Below are 6,727 nucleotides of genomic sequence, written 5' to 3' on the forward strand. Positions count from 1 at the left end.
AAGAGGAGTAGAGGGAGAAGGGGGGTGCGCGCGACATGCCAAATCAATGCATGCTTAAAAGAGGGTGGCCCGTTTCCTTTTCAAGATGGCCCACTATTTTCTATATTAAGAGAAGGGCACCAAATCATTGCATGCTTTGAAGAGGGGGGCCCAATTAATTTTATGATGGCCCACTATTTTCCATATTACTAATTTTAAAAACACTAAACTTCCCTCCTTTTAGGGGCTATTGGTGGTACCACCAAAAGGTGAAAAAAGTGGTACCACCTATACATGCTTTCACCCTTACACAAAGTATCTAGTTATGGAGTCTCGTGTGCAAGGAACTAGGGGCATTCTACATATTGAGATTCACTACATTTTATGTGCATGATATCCTTATCCTATTCTTCCTAGATCACCATTAAGGCTCCTTGTCAAAGCATGTGGGTGGGGAAAACAATGCCATCTATTTGTAACCTCATTTTTTAGTACTCCCTTGCATCAAGTTTCTTTGTCTTAAGATCAAGTTTCACAAATTATATTTTTTACTTTTTTCCATTCACTTTAGTTCACCAAGAAATGCTCAAAGATGTTATTTATGCACTTTGGTAAAACTCTCTCAATTTAACCACTTATCCACATCTCAAGGTGAGTGACCAACTTCCAAAACACATGTTTCCAAACTTATCAGTCTTAGATCTCTATTTAACATACCAAACTTCTTAAAAGTATACATAAATGATATCTGAAACAAAGAACATTCAAAACCACGGGGGCTTCACGGCCTCTAAACGTTTTTATGTATCACGTGCATTGAAGGGGTATTTAAAAAACCCCTTACACTTACATACTTTTATGAATAAAATGACCTCTTTTTCTTCATAAACTTGTGTTTTTTTTTTCAAAATTGGTTTTAAAAACCCTTCCTGTAAGTGTATTTCTATAATGTTTTTGAATTAATATACCCCCCTCTTGATGAACTACGTGCTACACTTGCATATTTTTAGACACCTCAAGTTTTAAACCCATGTAAACAAAACACATGAATAGAGAAGTTTGTAGCTTGTGGCTCTTTTTCTTTCTCTTGACTAGGAATAAAGTGCACCAGCTTAGGCAATTTACTTGGTACTACTAAGTGTCCTTTTCCTTTCCTATCCATTACTAACTCCACATATATTATTTTTTGACATTTTTTTTCATAGGACAAAAAAACCTTGTAGCTTTCGTTTTTCAAAATGAAAAACCTAGTACCAAAAATAACATGTTGAAACTTTGTTGGTATTTTTATTTCATTATTACCTCAAATAAGTATGTTTTTCAAGCTCCGTGGCTTTTCCCTTGTTTTTTTACACAAGAACTATCATGAGATTAATTTATTACTTTCTTTATTAGATCTCATAAGTTCATGTAATAAGCTTTGTGGACATTCTTCTTGAGAATTCAATTCCTTATAAAAGTTTCTCAATACCTATGTGGAATTAATAATTAGTTGGATGGCGATCTCACTATTTTCTTTGTTTCATATACCATCCTTACGCCTCATAGATTGAATGTAACAATAATGGGTTCAAGATTCCTTAATATCTTGCAATGTTTTCTTATCTCAATCATTAAAACTTTTTATAATGCAATATCAAAGGTAATTCCTTATCCATTATAATTTCTTTTCCTTTATAATTAGTTTTCAAATGCACTTCTATTTTCATTCTCTTCCCATCTAGCCTCGTAACATTGAGATAAAGTTATAAAAATAATTCAAAGTTTCATGATCCATATAAACTCAAACATAATAACAACACATGTAATGCTTATAAACCTTCAAAACGTAGTATAACTTACAACCATGACTCATAAGTCAAGTGACACTTTGCTCGAGACTACAAGTAGACCACGGGTCATGAGGAAACAAGCAAAAAAGCCCTTTTTGTTCATATTTTTGAGATGAAATGATTTTATTTTTGCAAAGGCTATCAATTCCTCTCATGACCAGACCATTAACAATGACGAAATAGGCCAAAAAATCCATTTTGGTTCATTTGAGACAAAATGTTTTTTTATTGCAAAGTCTATCAATTCGTTTAAAAGATAGAGGAAACCCAACATACATCTTTGTGATTAGTTGTTTCCTATTTTACACAGAGAAAGGCTTGATGATTTTGACCATAATCTACTACCTATATAGGACAAAGGATGGCCTAACATAAACCTCTATATAGGACAAAGGATGGCCTAACATAAACCTCTATATGATTATTTTTTCCCTATTTTACAAAGAGAAAGGCATGATGAGTTTGATCATAAAGTATTACCATGTGTACATTCGTAAGACAATGGAATTCTTTGTTACTTGGGGGGAATGGATGGATGATCCCTACTAAATTCGAGATTGGACTTGCCATTTAGTCCTTTACTGAATCCATTCTTAAGATAGTCACTAAAAATAGTTTCTTTGTATGTAGTTGGCCTTTCATCACTCACAAACTTGTCTAAAACTTTTCATGCTCACTTGGACCATAGAAACAAGAAATGGACATTCTTGGCTTCTTTAGGTTTGTGACAACTCGATGTTCGACACTCTTATAGTGTCCATTTGTTAATATCTATGAAAGAAGATAAGTATAAGAACATCATTACACAACAAATGTCTTGTTGTGTTAAAGTGGTTGTAATACATGCAATAAAATGCCATTCACCCACGTACAATATGTCTACAAAATCTTCTTTAAGTGGCTTTTAATCCTTCTTGCATAGCATGCATCAAAACGTACCTCAATTTGGTCTCCCAAAAAGACAACAAATGAATTTCATATACGATTTACATCGACGCTTTTTTAACTTGCAATCCTGGCACTTTATCTTGCATCAAGATTGTGAGTGATCCAAAATCGGAATGGGAACTCAACCCAAGTGTAAGCTCTGGCTTTGGACAAGCAGGGTAGTAATTGCATCCCACCAACAAGGGGGTACAAGAAGCCATAATAAGGGAACCTTCAAGACTCTTATATTGATCCTTGAAAAATTAAGCTATCAAAATGGAATAGATGAAATGCTAAAGATGTAACAATATATATTGGAAGGGAGGATCTTTTTCTGTGTTCGAAAACTCACCTTAGAAAGTCTGGTAGCAGCTTGACATCCATGGTAGGGGAAGGTTTGAATCCTAAGGTGTCCTTCCATTCATCTCCTTGTGAGGATGATTCAAGAACTTGAACGTATAACATGATATAAGAACACCAAGAGGATACAAGCCATAATCAAGTAAACCTTCAAGACTCTTGTATTGATCCTTGAAAATTCATTCACGTGTATTACAATGAAAAATTAAGATGGAAGAGATGAAATGCTATAAAGATGTGTTAGTTGGAAGTTGTAACAATATTGGAAGGGAGGGAGGTTTGATGTACAATGCACAAAGGCAAGATCATAATCATCACCATTGTCACCATCCTCTCATCAACATTGCATTGGCAAATGTGAGCACAATGTGTAAAGTATAGCCTAAGGGAGAAGGCATTGTATATCATCATTGATTGCCTCCATAAACATGTAGTTTGCATGTGGCTCCTTGGCTGATGAAAGAGCTTGAGAGCTAGTATGTGCCTTGGCTTGGGTGCGAACCATGCCACCCTACTGTGCTTTTATGGTGTGGTGTTCACACCATGGTTGTTAAAACATGAGTACCAAAAATGCATGGCTATGGTGAAGATGCCATAATCCTACACTAATCATAGTTACTAGGTGTTTAAACTAAGGTGGGGGAGCCTAATCAACCACCATTTTGTTTTTAAAATTCGCCTTATGAAAATACTATTTTTCTAAAAAGAAAAAAATCAAAATCTCCATCTATCTTCCAGAATTCCAAAAATTCTCCCATGACAGGATTGTTGTTTTTGGAGGAATTCTAATTGGTGACAATGACCTTTCTTTAAATTGTGATCATGCATTCTTTGTACTCTTACGTGCAAGCTTCTCGACATTGCTTTTGCAGGGACTAATAAAGGACATGACACTATTAATAATGGTGTGCATACAAACTAGTCAGGAAAATACCCTCTTGACACTTCCATGAGCACAAATTGATGCACACAAATCCTCAAACGCATCATAGTATATGTGTGTTTGTTTGTGTGTGTACATACACACATGCACGTGCACACACACACACATATATGTATGTATGTATGTACATACATACATACACACACTTGTATATAGTATATATATGTATATATGTATGTACATATATACGTATATGTATATATGTAGGTATGTAGGTATATATGTGTGTGTGTGTGTGTGTGTATGTATATTTATATATATACATAGGAGTACATATATATATATACACTACATACATGCATACATATATGTAGGTATGTATGTATATATGTATTTTATATAAATTTATACATATATATACACTACAAACATACATACATATATACATATGCACACACACACACCAACACGAAGACGAGACACACACACCCACATCTATATTTATGTATATGTGTAATGTGTATGTATGTATATATTTACATATATACACTACATACATGCATACATATATGTAGGTATGTATGTATATAATATGTATTTTATATAAATTTATACATATATATACACTACAAACATACATACATATATACATATGCACACACACACACACACGAACATGAAGACGAGACACACACACCCACATCTATATTTATGTATATGTGTAATGTTTATGTATGTATATGTTTACATATATACATATATAATACACATACACACACACACACACACACACATACATATAGACATGTCTATATGTATGTATGTATATACATATACATATAGACATATATATGTGTGTGTGTGTGTGTGTGTGTGTGTGTGTGTGTGTGTGAGAGAGAGAGAGAGAGAGAGAGAGAGAGAGAGAGAGAGAGAGTCAATTTAGGGGGCAAAGAGTGTTTTTTTTACATCGTTCCTTTGAAAAAATAGAGGAAAACTAACATAAACCTCTATGTGTTTTTTTTAAAACTATCTTACATAGAGAGTCTTCATGCTTTTGGCAATGTTTTTTTAACATTATTCCTTTCAAAATATAGAGGAAAACAACATACATCTTTGTGATTATTTGTTTCCTATTTTACACAGAGAAAGGCTTGATGATTTCGACCATAATCTACTACCTATATAGGACAAAAGATGGGCTAACATAAAACTCTATATGATTATTTTTTCCTTATTTTACAAAGAGAAAGGCATGATGAGTTTGATCATAAAGTACTACCATCATGTGTACAATATTCATAAGAAAATGGAATTCTTTGTTACTTAGGGGGAATGGATTGATAATCCCTACTAAATTCGAGATTGGACTTGCCATTTAGTCCTTTACTTAATCCATTCTTAAGATAGTTATTAAAAATAGTTTCTTTGTATATAGTTGGACTTTCATCACTCACAAACTTGTCTAACGGTCCCACCTTTTCATTCTCACTTGGACCATACAAGCAAGCAATGGATATTCCTGGCTTCTTTAGGTTTGTGACAACTCGATGTTCGACACTCTTATAGTGTCCATTTGTTAATATTTGTAAAAGAAGATAAGTATAAGAACATCATTACATCACAAATGTCTTGTTGTGTTAAAGTGGTTGTAATACATGCAATAGAATGCCATTCACCCACGTACAATATGTCTACAAAATCTTATTTAAGTGGCTTTTAATGCTTATTGCATGGCATGCATCAAAACGTACCTCAATTTGGTCCCCCAAAAAGACAACAAATGAATTTGATATACGATTCACATTGACCCATTCATCTCCTTTTCTAACTTGCAATCCTAGCACTTCATCTCGCATCAAGATTGTGAGTGATCCAAAATCCGAATGGGAACTCAACCCAAGTGTAAGCTCTGGCTTTGGACAAGCAGGGTAGTAATTGCATCCCATGGTTTGTCGATAAATATGCTTATAAAAGGCCTTGGCCTCCAATGCCAAACTTGCAAAAATTGCTCCACATAGGATGTGTGCAATGGTAGCCATTTGTTTATGAAGTGATGATACCTATGCAGCAAAGAGAATCATGCTAGAAGCTATATGTAGGTCAACTAGGTGACTCCTTAATTTTAGCCACCATCACCTTTTAGGTGAGTCATGTGAGAGATCTTGAGGGAGTTAGAGTGATTCTACACCTTTAGATGCCTCCTCCTCTCATGAATCTTTATAAATAGGCACTTCTACAACACATTAATGAGCTCTGTGGAGGGAGTAGAGTGCATACTTTGTGTACTTGCTTAGTGCTTAATATACTAGGTGGTCCTTTGTGGTGCATGCTCTCTACTTTGCATGGGATTGTGTCCATCTTACATTGATTTCATGTGTATGCGTATGTGGTGACTCTTGATCACATTCCATTGCTCTTGAGTCTCATTCATTTAAACTTATGTAGCTTGGTTACGTTGTGAGAGGCATTTGTGTGATGGATACATATGAGACATGGATAAACCCAAAGGAAGAGAAGGCAAAGTGTAGAGAGTGGATGTGGTTTTGATAGGTCATGGAATGAAACATGGGAAAAGGATAGGGGATGATATATGGAACCATGTGGAGTGGATAAGGATGACATAATGATGATGTGGTGCATCATATTGTTGAATAGTCAGGTGTTTCTCAATTGCAGTTAACATGGAAATCAAAGTGGCAGGAGAATAGTGGTTAGCCGACAACAAAATGCTTCTTACACCCAAAAA

The sequence above is a fragment of the Cibotium barometz genome, chromosome 33 (assembly GCF_041138505.1).
Source record: "Cibotium barometz isolate CiBa-2024 chromosome 33, ASM4113850v1, whole genome shotgun sequence".
In the NCBI taxonomy this organism is placed as follows: Eukaryota; Viridiplantae; Streptophyta; class Polypodiopsida; order Cyatheales; family Cibotiaceae; genus Cibotium; species Cibotium barometz.